Consider the following 15,222-nt stretch of genomic DNA (forward strand, 5'->3'; position numbering starts at 1 on the left):
CAGAGTGCAGATATACTTGGCGTCTCCTTAAGGCACTCCTCGTATGGTTTATCACCACAGCAATCTAAGGGGCTAACAAAGCAAGAGTTCTAATTAAACTGCGCCTCTATGACATTGAACAACAAAGCAATTTGGCTGCTATAAGAAAATTCTGCCCATAGTGTAACAGTTTTCTGCTCAGTCATCTGAATTCACTGGCACCCTATTTACAAAATCTAATAATTCTTAAATATAGAAGAGCTTTTCCTAGAGCAAGATTGAATATACTACCGTCAGCCATAGTAAAAGGGCATTTTAAAAGAATTCCAGTGCAAAATTGTGTATGCCTATGTGGAGATGGTAGTGTTGAAACAGGAGCCCATGCAATGCTATTCTGCTCTTCCTAGAAAGTTTTGAGAAGTGAGCTGATTACTCCATTGTTGTCATCTTTCCCAGGGCCTTCAACTAACTTGTATGTGTCTTTTTGTGTTGCAGACCAAGAGGAGAGGTGTCAGAAGTGCCTGCAAAATGTTTAGCAGATGCCATTAGAATGACATCTACAGTGGTACCTTGAGTTTTAATCTGATATAGGTTTTTTGGTTTTTTAGTTGATGGTTCATTCATTCATTCATTCATTCTTTATTCGACCAATAGGTCAGCTTAAAACATAGTAAAATAAAACATACATGTAGCAATATGCTATATGGCATTTTAGTTAATACACAGTTTTAAATTTGAACATTAATGAATAAAAAGGTATAAAACATTAAAAGACTTTGATTTGTTAATTGGTTTCTATAAAATCAAAGTTAAACCTTAAGTAACTGTATTAATAACCATTTATTAATTTGTTTATTAATCATTAAATAACATAACATAACATCCAAGGATTAACTATAACCTATTATGTGGAGCTCTATTATTTATTAAGGAATCACCATATTTAACACTAAATATCAACCAATATATCAGATTATGATTTTTTGTTTTCAGTGAGAAAGGTTTTTATGATATCAGATCGTAAGTTTTGTACGGCTACACTAAATTTTGCTACTTGGTTCGTTATTTTAGAGGACGTATCCCCAAGGAGATATTCCATCTGATCAGATTCAGATTTATAAGGAATGATCGCTAACAAAGGAGTAATAATTTCTTGTCTTAAAATCTTGTAGAGAGGGCAGTGGAGAAATATGTGTACATTGTTCTCCACTGCATCTTCGCCGCAAAGACATACACGTTCTTTATAAGGTATTTTAAGTAGTCGACCATCCATAACTTCTGAAGGCAATACATCTAATCGTATCTTAGAAAAGGCTTTTCAATATTTAGCACAATTGAGCTGTTTGATCTCTCCCTCCCCTTCCAATATTAAGCAGACGGCTTTGTACACTGCCTCAAGATGCAATCTGAAACCCATTCAACCCTGGAGTAAGCTCCATTGAATTTAATATAGGGACATTTAGACACCGTGTTCTTGCAGCTACAATGAACACCAGATGAGATTCACATTATTAGCCACAGCTGATGAACACACAGCCAACGGTTCTGCAAAAAGTCATTTCTGAATCGGCTTCCGGAGAATGCGGATTTCCAGAGCAGGCGCTGGAGGGGAGGGAACTGGCCAAAGGGTAGGTGGAGGGAAGCAAGAAAATCAGAGGAAGAGAAGTGAGTTCGTAGGCATGCCCAAGGTGAATGGAAAGAGGAGCAGTAGAAATCACCATTGGAGCATGTGTGTTGTGAGGCAGGTATGTACTGCACCCTCTCCCCTTGCCATAATATACAGGAGAATTTCCATGAGGACTTTTCTTTTTAAGAAATGGAAAATTGCTGCAAAAATGTTGAGAACTAAATGTAAGGTTGGAAAAATGAGAAACTCAGAGGACCAAAACTTAACACTTATCTGAGCAAAGGAACCCTAACACTGCACAACATGCCAAACGACTGAGCATCAGAAATGAAAATGTTGTAAACATCCCTTCCCCTCAAAAAAAAGTAGGGCATGAGGGCACAAGGTGGTAGGAGAGTGCGGGGGAGGGCTAAGGCACTGTCGGATCCTAGTGCACATCAGGATTCATCAGCCTGTATGATTCCACTATTTTCCCCTCTACAGATTTATACCTGTCTCACTACTATGTCCACCTGTGGAATGCCATCTATGTATACCCCACCAAACGTGGTGAGGATCAACCCAATTCCCTTTAATATTACCGTCCACGGACCAATATGGGCATCCAGAAGATATGAAGGCCCTCTGAGAAACAACCCTGCCCAGAGATATGGAGCAGTCTCTGCTTTTGGCCTTTTTCATCCTTTATCTAACGGTCAGTCGTCATCACTGATGCAACCAAACTCCTTTATTTACAGTTCCAGAACTAGCTCTCATCTCCTCTGGTGACAAGTGCTGTGCTGCGTGCAGGATGAGCCGGTCCCTCTTTGACAAGCATATGTCATTCACTCTTTGCTATCCCTCAAATTCTGTTGAAAGTGCATTCAGGTTGCCTTGACAGAATAAGCAAAAAGGTCAAGGGTGTAGCAACTGGGGGGGGGAATGAGGTCATTTCCCCCCAATGATAATTCTACCCCCCAGTGAAATTTTCCTTCAGTCCCCAAATTTCTAGCATTGCAGTAACTTAAAAGTTCAGCTGAGCTTTTGGAAATACAGTTTAGCCATCCAAAGAGAGGGTCAGGGCAACGTTACCAAGTGAATGTGACCGCATCAAATACAAGAGTTAAGGGTTTGAGTGAAGTGAACAGAAGTCTTGGTGGATGGGAGAGGGAGCTGGCAAACCTAAGAGTTTGCAATTGGAGGAAGGGAAGGCAGGAAGGACAGTATTGCTGTGCACTGTAGAGCGTGTCCCCCTCTTCTGTAGTGCTCAGCCTGTAGGTGGTGGTCTTATTCATTCATTTGACGGGTGTGCCTAGGCTTTGGGGCTTAAGACTGTACAGCAGCCTAGCCTAGTATTCTATACTAGAACAGAATGTCAAACCACATTGATCCGTTGAGTGCCACCTTACAGAATACTAGCAGGAATCTCTTTCTAGAAGAAAGGTTGGGTGAGAATTGCTCGAGATAGAAGTGATTTTAGGAAAGAGAGTGTTGAGAGTTCAACACTAAAAGGGTAAAGTCATCGTGTCTGATCATAGTGTAAGGTCCCAAAGTCCAATTCCAGCATCCTCTTCAAAAGAATTAAACATCTGGGTTGAACTCTCCCTCCTCAGATATTAAGACCTGAACTGAGTTTTGTCGAATTATTTCCCCTCATTGTCAAGGTATCTCTCAGGACTGTTGTTGAAATTGGATCAAGGCATCACCATTTCTAGAAAGAGATTCCTGCTAGTATTCTGTAAGGTGGCACTCAACGGATCAATGTGGTTTGACATTCTGTTCTAGTATAGAATCCAATTTCATCTGGAACATCCTGCAACTAGGAATCCCCCACAAAACATCAAAGATGGTTCAACAGAGCAAAGAATGTGTTATGGTGTGTGTGACAGAGCTGCTCAATTTTTTATTTTTTTAAAAATCTATCCAATAAACAGAGTGCAATGCATAATGTTTTTTTGTTCTTTTTTATAAAAACAGTTCAAACATCTTAAATGTATCATTTTCATCATGATTTCAAATTAATGGGGGGAAACCATGGTGTTCTGACGTTTCCCCTCATATTGGAGTTTTTGAGAATGGGCTTTAAGCGCAAGATGAGATGATGGTTTGTTACAAACGGAACTTGGACTTTCTCATGAGCACAGCATCTGCTGCTACAGCCCTTCTCCTTCCCCTCCTCACACTCTTCCTTTTATACATTCAGCCATTTTAAACATTCAGCAAATCATCTTGCATTCTACTGCCCATTCACTCCCCCTCCTCTTTCACTACTTACCATGTATTTTCTAAACAACCAATACTTACCATATATACAGTAATATAGGAACATCACATTTCCCCCCCCCTTAAACAACGGCAGAGTATTATTCCTGTTCCAGGATTTATACGTCGCGTTAACAAATACAAGTCACTATGGGGAAAATGTCTTTCTTTGTTCCTCCGTCTGGTCATGTCACTGCAGTCCCAGCCATTTGCCTGGAAAGTCCATCAGCCAGTACATTGTCCTTGCCTTTTATGAACTGGAAGTCCACTTGATAGTCCTGTAGGGCCCAGGACCACCTCTGCAGCATAGTGTTATGGTTTTTCATAGTCTGCAACCATAACAAGGCCCGATGATCCGTAGTCACTGTGAATCTTCGTCCCCACACGTATGGGCGCAACTTGTTCAGTCCCCACACGACCGCTAGGCACTCCTTCTGGACCGACGAATAGTTTTTCTCCCTCGGCGTCAGCTTGCGACTCAGGTACGCCACTGGATGTCTGGTGCCTTCTCTCTCCTGTAGCAAGACGACTCCCAGCGCCAGGTCCGACGCATCTGTAGCCACGATGAATGGTTTCTCATAGTCTGGTGCTATTAATATGGGTCCTTGGCACAAGGCTTGCTTCAGTAGATCAAAAGCCTTCTGACATTCATCCATCCATACCACACGCTCAGAACACTTCTTCTTTGTTAATTCATGCAAGGGGGTTGCTATTTCCCCAAAATTTCTCACAAACTTCCTATAAAATCCAGCCACACCCAGAAATGCCCTTCCTTGTTTTTTGGTTAAGGGGATCGGCCACGTTTGTATTGCCTCCACCTTGCTCCATAAGGGGGTGATTTTCCCACTCCCCACCTTATGTCCTAAATAGATTACTTCCTTTAGTCCAAACTGGCATTTCTTAGCTTTTATTCTGAGGCCTGCTTTTCTTAAGGCCTCCAATACTGTTGTCAGGTGTTGGACATGCTCAGGCACCGACTTGCTAAAAATGGCCACGTCATCAATATAGGCCACTGCAAAATCTGACATGCCTCGCAACACAGTATTGATTAGCCTCTGAAATGAACTTGGTGAGTTCCTTAGTCCCATGGGTAAGGTCACAAACTCATATAACCCATCTGGTGTACTGAAGGCAGTTTTGGCTCTGGATTGCTCATCTAGTTCCATTTGCCAAAATCCTTTACAGAGATCTAGTGTAGAGATAATGGTTGCTGCCCCCAATAACTCTAACATTGCGTCTACCCTAGGCATAGGATACGCATCTGGGACAGTAATTTTATTGATTAGCCGATAATCAATGCAAAACCTTGTCGTTCTATCTTTTTTCGGAACCAGGACAATACTTGAGGCCCAGGGACTGATGGATTCCCTGATCACTCCTAATCCCAGCATATCTTCCACCTCCTTTTTGATCTCATTCAAAACTTTCCCATTCACACGGTACGGAACAGATCTGATTGGGGCATGATCTCCAGTATCAATGGAATGTATAACTATACTGGTTCGGCCAGGTTTGTTGCTAAAAAGATTCCTATAGGTTTTCAAAACTCTCAGAATCTCTTCTTTTACTTCCTCCTTCACCTCCTCTGACCATTCCACTTGATCTACCCCTCCTTTGTCCTTCCTTTCCTGTACCAAATCTGGAAGTTCAGGCCCACTTCCCTCAGGGAATAAGGTAACTTGCAACACCTGTACATCACTGGTATGGTAAGGCTTCAACATATTTACATGAACCACTTTGCTTTTGTTTAATTGGTCTGTGGTGATTACATACATCACTGTGTCAGGCCTTTCTCTGATGGTATATGGTCCTTCCCAGTTAGCCTGTAATTTGTCATGTTTCCTGGGTATGAACGCCATAACCATATCTCCCACATCATACACATGTTCCCTGGCTGTTCTGTCATACCAGTAACTTTGCTTCTGCTGAGCTTGACTGAGATTCTCTTTCACCACTTCCATCATTTGTTTCACTGGTTCACATTCATCCTTTCTCTCAGCAGGCATCCACAGTCTATATAAAATCCCATTCTCACACACAACTTGATTCCTCAGTTTGTCAGTGAAAGGAATCTGTTGGGTCAGAGCTTGTTCCTTTATTTGATTCAAACTGATATCTTTATGCAGCTTTTCCCTGAATTGCTCTGCTTCTTTCTTATCAGAGACCACTTGATACAGTTTGTCTCCTTCAGCAGGCCTGCTAGTGGTTGCTATGGTGACCTGAGGCTGGTTAACAGATTCCACCCTGTTTGTTTCAGCCCCCCTTAATATGGCTTCTTTTTCTCTGCCAATTTGCTGTCTGGTCACTACATAGATCTTTCCTTGGGCGCCCATTACATCTCTTCACAGTATTACTGGTTTTTGTTGCTGGGCATTAATGCCTACTTTATATCGGCCCTCTCGGCCTCTCCAAGTCATTTCCACCAGGGCCACAGGCAAACTTTCTGGTTGACCCCTCACTCCTTGGATAGTCACTGTTTCCTGAGGTAATATTACCTCAGATTTTATTAAATCTGGCCTCAGTAATGTCTGAGCGGCACCAGTATCAAGCAATGCCCAATAATTTGCCCCTTGTACACTCACTTCCTCTCTCAGACTTGAATCAAGGTCTGTTACTCCTGTCCAGTTTATCTGGCAGAACTGAACCTTTTTCGCTGTTTCTAAAGCCTTGGGCTCTATTTTCACTGCCCTTCTCTGAGCAGGATTACTAATGGGGTTGGCAACCTCACATTGAAAACGTAGGTGCCCCGGTCTACCACATTTGTAGCATAATTTCTCCTCACTTTTAGGGTACACAGATCCACTCTGGGGTGTCCTGTGCCCTTCAGATTTTACTGGAGGACTCACTCGCTGTGGTACCACATCCCTTCTGCCACCATTATATGGTCTGGGTTTAAACTCTCTTGATGTTTTCCCAACCCAGCCAGTTCTGTTGGAGGCGAAGTGATCCGCCATCTCTGCGGCCTCCTGCACCGATGTAGGGGAACGGTCTTTGACCAGGAGCCTTATTTCGGGTGGCAATTGATGGTACAACTGATCCAATATCATGAGGTTTTTCACCTCCTCCACAGACTGAGCTTTTGCACTTGTCAGCCATTTCCCAAATATGTCCATCAGTTTTGCCCCCAGCTCCACGAAAGACCTCCCTGTCTGTATCTGGCAGTTTCTGAAAAGCTTTCTAAAATAATCAGGCCCCAGTCTGAATCTTTTAAACACTGCTTCTTTGAATTCAGCATATGTTACTGGCCTGTCTGAGGGGAAGTACTGATATACCTCTGCCAATTCCCCTTTAATCAAATTTGATAAATACTGCATGTATTTATCTTCAGGTAGCCCCCACAACTGAGCTGCCTTTTCAAAGGTTGTGAGATAAATTTGAGGATCTTGACCAGGCTCATACACAGCAAAGTCCTTTGGAGTAATTTTTATTTTTGCTCCATTTCTGTCTTTCCTTGTCTCCTCAGAGTGAAATTTCTCTCTATCCAATTTTAATTTTTCTGCCTGTAATTCCGCATTCACTCTCATTCTCTCAGTTTCCATCCTCAATCTCTCAATTTCCAACTCCCTCTGCTTGTCTTTTTCCTCAGCTTCCATCCTCAATCTCTCAGCTTCCAACTCCCTCTGCTTGTCTTTTTCCTCAGCCTCCATCCTCAATCTCTCAGCTTCCAACTCCCTCTGCTTGTCTTTTTCCTCAGCCTCCCTCCTCAATCTCTCAGTTTCCAACTCATGTTCCCATCTCAACTTTTCTCTCAAATACTCTATATAAGCGGGATTGCTTGAGTATCCTTGTGAGGTCGCTTCCCTGACAGGTTGTTTTTGCTGGGCAGTTGCAAATCCTATAAGTCCTACCCTCAATTCATCTACCCCTTTACCCTTGTGAGGTAAATTGAATGTTATGCACTTCTCCACCAGCTCCTCTCTTTTCATTTTTATGTATTCAGCCATGGTCACTCACTCTTTGCCACACACTCTTTGCCAGTCACTCTCACAAGTAATCTTGTTTTTTTATTTCTGTTTGCCACACCACTGTTAGGGATTCTCCAGTATTCGTATCTCACTGCTACAGCCAACACCTGTGACGTATTCTCCTGTGTTCGTATCCCACCTCTGCCACCACGTGTGGCGTCCTTCCCTGGCTCTCCCTGTCAGGTTCCTACCTGCGTGTGGCTACTGCCTGTCACTAGGCACCACCAGGGACTCCACCAGTCCGGACTGTCCTTTTTTATTTTTTCTCTCCCCGCTCTAGCACAGATCTCAACAGATCCCCCTGCTAGGCAACCACCAGTCACGTCCTAATACTAGTATTCCCAGAGACTCTGAATACTGGTATTGTTATTCTCTTCATCGCTGCCACCATTTGTTACAGTTCCCCTTCAGCCTTGGTCATTACCTTACCCTCCCTTCTGGTCTGTGAAACCCCAGCCAAGGATCAGGCTTTTGGTAAACCAAATTAAGTATTTATTAAAGATAACAAAGCTAACAAGATTAACAAGATTTCTTCTTAAGGCACATAAGCATATGGTTTTACTCAATACTAATCCGAACTCCACCTCCCTCCTTCTTCACTCTCTCCTGGCAAAACAACTCTCTCAAACCCCACCAAGCAACCCACTCAGTTCTCTTCTCCCCCCCCAATTCCACTCACACTCTTCCTTTTATACATTCAGCCATTTTAAACATTCAGCCAATCATCTCGCATTCTACTGCCCATTCACTCCCCCTCCTCTTTCACTACTTACCATGTATTTTCTAAACAACCAACACTTACCATATATACAGTAATATAGGAACATCACAGGGAACACCCCCAACAATTCCTACTTTTAAAAAAGAAAATTGCAACACCCTCGCTGCCCAAGAGTGGGTGGCCAGGACTCTGAACTTCTTAAAGAAAAAGTGAGTGGGGTGGCACAGTAACTCAAACAATAGCCCAGGTATGATTCTCCCTGCTGGTCCAAAGAGGTTCTCACCTGCTCCTCCTGATGGAAGAAATGTCTGCAGACTTCTGTGAGGCGTCCTTTCCTGGCACTCCCTGTCAGGTTCCTACCTGCTCGTGGTTACTGCCTGTCACTAGGCACCACCAGGGACTCCACCAGTCCAGACCGTCCTTTTTTATGGTTTCTCTCTCCGCTCTAGCAGAGACCTCACCAAATCCCCCTGCTAGGCAGCACCACCAGTCACGTTCTATAACCCATATCCCCAGAGACTCTGCCTGAGTCTCTCTCAATCAGGTTACCTCTGTGACTGCGTGCTCAAGCTGTCCCACTCCCTTTGTATCAATGCAGATACATCTATTTCTGGTTTGCTCTGAATACTTGTGGTGTTATTCTTCCCTTCCCCGCTGCCACCATTTGTTACCCTTCAGCCTTGGTATTTACCTTACCCTCCCTTCTGGTCTGTGAAACCCCAGCCAAGGATCAGGCCTTTGGTAAACCAAAAGTATTTATTAAATAACAAAGATAACAAAGATTACTTTAAAAGGCACTTAAGCATATGGTTACATCTATTCCTGAGGTACTGGTCTTAGTATTAATCCGAACTCCACACTCTCCTCTCATAAACCCACCAACGTCCACTCTCTCCAGCAATCCACTAACTTCCACCTCACATCCACTGTCCACAAACGTCCACCCAACTTCCACCCAGATTTACCTGACATCCTTCCATTTATACTCTCAGCCATTTTAAAACATTCAGCCAATCATCCAGCATTCTACTGCCCATTCACTCCCCCCTCCTCTTTCATTCTACTACCATGTATCTCCTATTCAAACAGCACTTACCATATATACACTAATATAGAGGAACATCACATTTCCCCCCCCTTAAAACAACGGCAGAGTATTATTCCTGTTCCAGGATTTATACGTTGCGTTACCAATATAACAAGTCTATGGGGAAAATGTCTTTTTTGTTCCTTCGTCTGGGTCACGTCACTGCAGTCCCGGCCACTTGCCTGGAAAGTCCATCGGCCAGTACATTGTCCTTGCCTTTTATGAACTGGAAGTCCACTTGGTAGTCTTGTAGGGCCCAAGACCACCTCTGCAGCATAGTGTTATGGTTTTTCATAGTCTGTAACCATAACAAGGCCCGATGATCCATTGTTACTGTGAATCTTCGTCCCCACACGTATGGGCGCAACTTGTTCAGTCCCCACACGACCGCTAGGCACTCCTTTTGGACCGACGAATAATTCTTCTCCCTCGGCGTCAGCTTGCGACTCAGATACGCCACTGGATGTCTGGTGCCTTCTCTCTCCTGCAGCAAGACGACTCCCAGCGCGAGGTCTGACGCATCTGTAGCCATGATGAATGGTTGCTCATAGTCTGGTGCTATTAATATGGGTCCTTGGCACAAGGCTTGCTTCAGCAGATCAAAAGCCTTCTGACATTCATCCGTCCATACCACACGCTCAGAACACTTTTTCTTTGTCAATTCATGCAAGGGGGTTGCGATTTCCCCAAAATCTTTCACAAACTTTCTATAAAACCCAGCCACACCTAGAAATGCCCTAACTTGTTTTTTGGTTAAGGGGATAGGCCACACTTGTATTGCCTCCACCTTGCTCCATATTGACCTGCAGAAGTGCTGGTACAGCACCTCCCCAGATCCCCTCCTTGTATCCCCTCCTTTATGAAATTCGCCCAATCCACCCACCCTTGGGGTCCAGCTCCTGCTGAGGCTTTCTAGGGTCTCCAGTTAGCAGGGTCAGAAAGGATTTTTTCCTCTCGCATGGGGAGGGTTGTTCCTCCTTTCCCTCAGTGAACAGCTAGAACTATTACACATTACTTATAATTTTTCACAACTTTTGGAAGGAGTGGAAATGGCATTGGACAGGAGAATTAACATCACCTTGGAGGGCAGTTCATAGTATGGGCTTCTCTTGGTGACCCGATCTGAAGCCAACTAACCTCAGTTGATAGCGTGGCTCCAGATGACTGGAAAGCACCAGACTGGATCCATTTTACTCTTGCCAACTGCCCAGGTTCCCTCAATAGTCATTCTGAGGCAGTTGTCAATCAACAGACAGGTGGTTGAAGGAGACTTCGACCCTATGTCCAGTGCCATGCCGGCACAAATTAGTTGTGGTATTTCATAAGGTTGCATCCTGTTTCAACCCACACCTGTCTTTGGGTCTGCTGTTTTCCAAACCTGCCCCCCAGAGGGCAGCACAAGGCATATACCCCACAAATATGTTGGCAACCACAAGTCAGCCTTGGGACACATGATGTTCCATTTGATGAATCTTATATTCTTTGTGTGGGATCCCTAGGTGCAGAATGTTCCAGACGAAATTGGATTGTATTCTAGAACAGAATGTCAAAGCACATTCATCCATTGAGGACTAGCTTACAGAATATTAGAGGGAATCTCTTTCTAGAAATCGTGATGGCTCAATTCAATTTCAGCAACAATCCTGACAGGTACCTTGACACTGAAGGGAAATAATTGGGCTAAGCGCAGCTCAGGTCATAATAACTGAGGAAGGAGAGTTCAACCCAGATTTTTAATCCTTTTGAAAAGGATGCTGGAATTGAACTTTGAGACCTTATTCAAACAGTGACCAATCACTAAGACTTTACCTTTTTAGTGCTGAACTCCAAAAACTGTATCTTTCCTAAAATCACTTCTATCTTGAGCAATCCTCACCCAACCGGAATCTAAACCTGATTGCCCCAAAGGAGTAAAACATAAGAGGACCACAACAGATCATTTGGATGCAGATAGATGAGGTTTATTGTAGGGGAAAGAGGAGTGCAGGGAAGCCTTTCCATGTTGAGCAGCTTCAGAAAGGTGAACAATACATTTTGTGCAGAAGAGTGAAATGACAGATGAATGAGGAGTAAAATGAGACAAGGCATAAGTACACAGAGAATGACAGCTTCTCAGGAAAATGGAAGCATCATAAATCTTGCAGTCCTGAGGAATATTCAGAGATGCATCAAAGAATGAGCAGTGAATTTGGGATCCCTTGAATGTTGATCAAAGTGCCTTCAGGTTGCCTTGAAAGAAAGGAAGAAAAAACTCCATATCTAAGAGAATTGGAGGGAAACCTAACTGAAGCTTTGAGCAGGCAGGTGTAGGTATGAGTGTCAGAGGTGATGAGCAATCATGGATCCAGTGTGCTCTTGTTTCTCTGGATGGAGAGGCTCAACATGTCTGACACCAAAACCCATACAATCATCTGCTGTTAAACCATTTTGTGCAATCTGAGTGCCATTTTGTTCCATTCCTGTGATGATCATGCCCCCATTCAATGAAGGGGCCAGCTTATCCTGCACGCAGCGCAGGACCTGTCACCAGAGGAGATGTGAGCTTATTCCAGGATTACAAAAAAAGGAGTTTGGTTGCACCATGGGTGGCAAATGAATTTCAGATGAAGGATGAGGAACACTATGGCCTGAGAACCCTCCATATCTCTGGGCAGGATTGTTACTCAGGAGGAATAGGGATCTCCCAACATCCAAAATTGATACAGGGACTGCAACAGACAGGGGAGGATGTGGGGGTGGTGGGTAGAGATGAGGAATATAAAAATGAAAGGGTGTTCACAATGGCCACGACTAGAGCATTTCCCTCACTCCAATGTTGATAGATGACCTTCCAGTCCAGAAGGAATCTGTGGGGAAAACAGAGTGGAATCATTTAGGCTGATTAATGTTTCTGTGCACTTGAATACTAGTTTACTTGTTAATTGTTTATTTGTTAAATTTACATCCTGCCCTTCCTCCCAGATAGAGCCCAGGGCTGCAAGCAAAACACTAAAAGCACCCTAAGACATCTTCATAACAAGCAAAAAAACTTTAAAACATATTAAAACAACATCTCTTTAAAAATACATTAAAATGAAACAGCTTTAAAAAGTACTAAAAAAGCAGATACGAGAAATAATCTCTTAGCAAGGCTGGGAACTTGGTAGATTGCAGGAGTTTATCCGTAGCTGCAGCCGCTCATGTAACAGGCATCCCAGCATGCAGTGCATCCCTGCCCTTTAGTTGAGTGGGTTTTGTTTTTTTTGCCTGCTGAATGTTGTACCGGTATTCCGGCATCGGTGCTGATACCAGCAACATTTCCCACACATACCCCTGTCTTGATACAACTAAAACAATGTAAAAAGTCAGTTCCTAAAGGGAGAGGGCTTTCATGGTGACAGGACGAGATCTTAGACCTCCTACACAGTGAGGAACAGTGTGCATAGATGAGGGACAAAAATAAGATGTGTGAAAGACAGTTGCGCAAAATGCCGGTATATCAGCTGAAAAAGCTGCTGTTCCTTAACGCAACGGGTAGTGCAGTGTGAAAGGGATTTTAGAAATTGGGACAGAAGCGCTACCTTTTAAATCCGTTAAACTAACGCAATCAGCCCCATGTGTGAAAGCAGCCTAGGATACCGTGTCTACGTAAGAGGCTTGTTGAAAGAGGAAGGTCTTCAGTAGGCACCAAAAAGATAACAGACATGGCATCTGTCTAACATTTAAGGGGAGGGTCGGTGCCACCACACTAAAAGTCAGCTCCCTATGTTGTGCGGAACAGACAGCAGCAAGGGGCAAGGCAAGATTATAAAGGATGAAGGAGCTCTTTGGCATTCACTGGATGGGGGTGTGGTGTGGTGGGGAGCAAGGAGGTAGACTGGTAAAGCACTGGAGCCTCTCTTTTCCTTCCTGTGCAAGGGTGCGAAGTATCACAGGAGTGGAATCTGGTGAAATTTCAGTGTGAGACCTGCACCGATACTCCTGGAGGGAAAAATGTAACACTTTGCGAGTCTGTACAACAGTATTCCTATGTGATGATGAAGCATTTGATGTGAAATGTGTGTTTTTTTCTATTAAGATCATGCCTCAGACATGTTTGCTATGTATATTTTTCCCCAGTAAAGCCAAGTTGCACATTGGTTGGGAACACTCTTCCATAAGTTGTTTGTACCTGTTTCCAATGTTGCGTGGCAACCATGCGGACAACCGCAGAAAAAGTCACAACATGGATTCAAATTAGAACTAGAAGTGGACTAGATCAGGCATGGTTCAGCACCCGTCTCCTTTGTCGACTGCTCCTGTAATAAGAGCAGGGTGATCTGGTCTCTCTTTTGAATGGCAGCACAATCCTCACAGGAAAGGGGGGGATTGTACTTAAAATGCATAAAATGGATTAATGGCTGATTAATGTATGGACCCAAAGATCAGAAATGCCTCTCTATCCAGACAAGCCAGAACTGACCGGATCAATGATTTCTCAGCACCTCTGACAGTCATGCCAAGACCTACCTGCTCAAGGCTCCTTATAGTTTCCCTTCCATCTTTCTTAGACCTGCACCTTTTCCAGGAGTGTAGCAAGACCATTTTCATTGGGTGAGCAGAGACAAAAAACGGGGGCGGGCAGAAGGGTTGGCCCATCGGTCACTATAAAAGAGGAAAAAGCTTTTTTGGGGAAAAGCTGTTCATAGACAATGAGAAAAATACACCCCTGATTTAAGCACTACGACTTGTGAAGTTTACAAAAAAGCAAATCAACTTACCAATTTTATCCTCACCTGCCCAAAGAAGTTTCTATTTGGTGAATTGGTTGAATTGGTTGAAGTTTAAACAGTTGTTATATTTTAATAAATATAACATTGTTCCATCTTTGTCACGAGTCTTCTTTTGGTGTGGTGGCAATTTCTGTTTGGCAGAAAAGCCCTGAGCCAGCCTGCTAACGCTGCCTCTGATGGCAATGCCACACACCCTAAACCTCACACACCCTATTTCGGTAGTACATAAGTTCGCATGAGATGTTAGATAAGATTAATTGTTTATGATGATTATTTGCATAGTTGGTAGCAGGTCAAAAACTGTAGGAACTAAGGCTCTAGCCATATTATACTTTTCAAAACCACTTTTAAATAGAACCAGCCTGAAAGGATGGAAAGGGGATATTTTTAACTGCTTTAACAAACTAAGGAAGAAATGCCTCCCAGACATTTGTGCTTGCACACACACACAATATGCCAGCTCCCCATTGCCTGGGCTAAGTTAGTAAGATCTCATTAGGCTTCCTGGGACAAACAGCTCACTCACCTGAGCACTACAGAAGAGGGGGACACGCTCTACAGTGCACAGCAATACTGTCCTTCCTGCCTTCCCTTCCTCCAATTGCAAACTCTTAGGTTTGCCAGCTCCCTCTCCCATCCACCAAAACTTCTGTTCACTTCACTCAAACCCTTAACTCTTGTATTTGATGCGGTCACATTCACTTGGTAACGTTGCCCTGACCCTCTCTTTGGATGGCTAAACTGTATTTCCAAAAGCTCAGCTGAACTTTTAAGTTACTGCAATGCTAGAAATTTGGGGACTGAAGGAAAATTTCACTGGGGGGTAGAATTATCATTGGGGGATATGACCT

General features: G+C 43.6%; 1 long non-coding RNA gene across 1 annotated transcript; it reads right to left on the reverse strand.

Annotated features, from left to right (window-relative positions):
* Positions 1–11,570: 11,570 nt before the first annotated feature.
* On the reverse strand, positions 11,571–14,239 carry LOC133382442 (uncharacterized). The gene is made up of 3 exons (XR_009761966.1): positions 14,109–14,239; positions 12,400–12,466; positions 11,571–11,849 (listed from the first exon to the last, which is right to left on the reverse strand). It is a non-coding gene; the product is annotated as an uncharacterized LOC133382442 (long non-coding RNA).
* Between the last annotated feature and the right edge of the window lie 983 nt (positions 14,240–15,222).

The sequence above is a fragment of the Rhineura floridana genome, chromosome 3 (assembly GCF_030035675.1).
Source record: "Rhineura floridana isolate rRhiFlo1 chromosome 3, rRhiFlo1.hap2, whole genome shotgun sequence".
Lineage (NCBI taxonomy): Eukaryota > Metazoa > Chordata > Lepidosauria > Squamata > Rhineuridae > Rhineura > Rhineura floridana.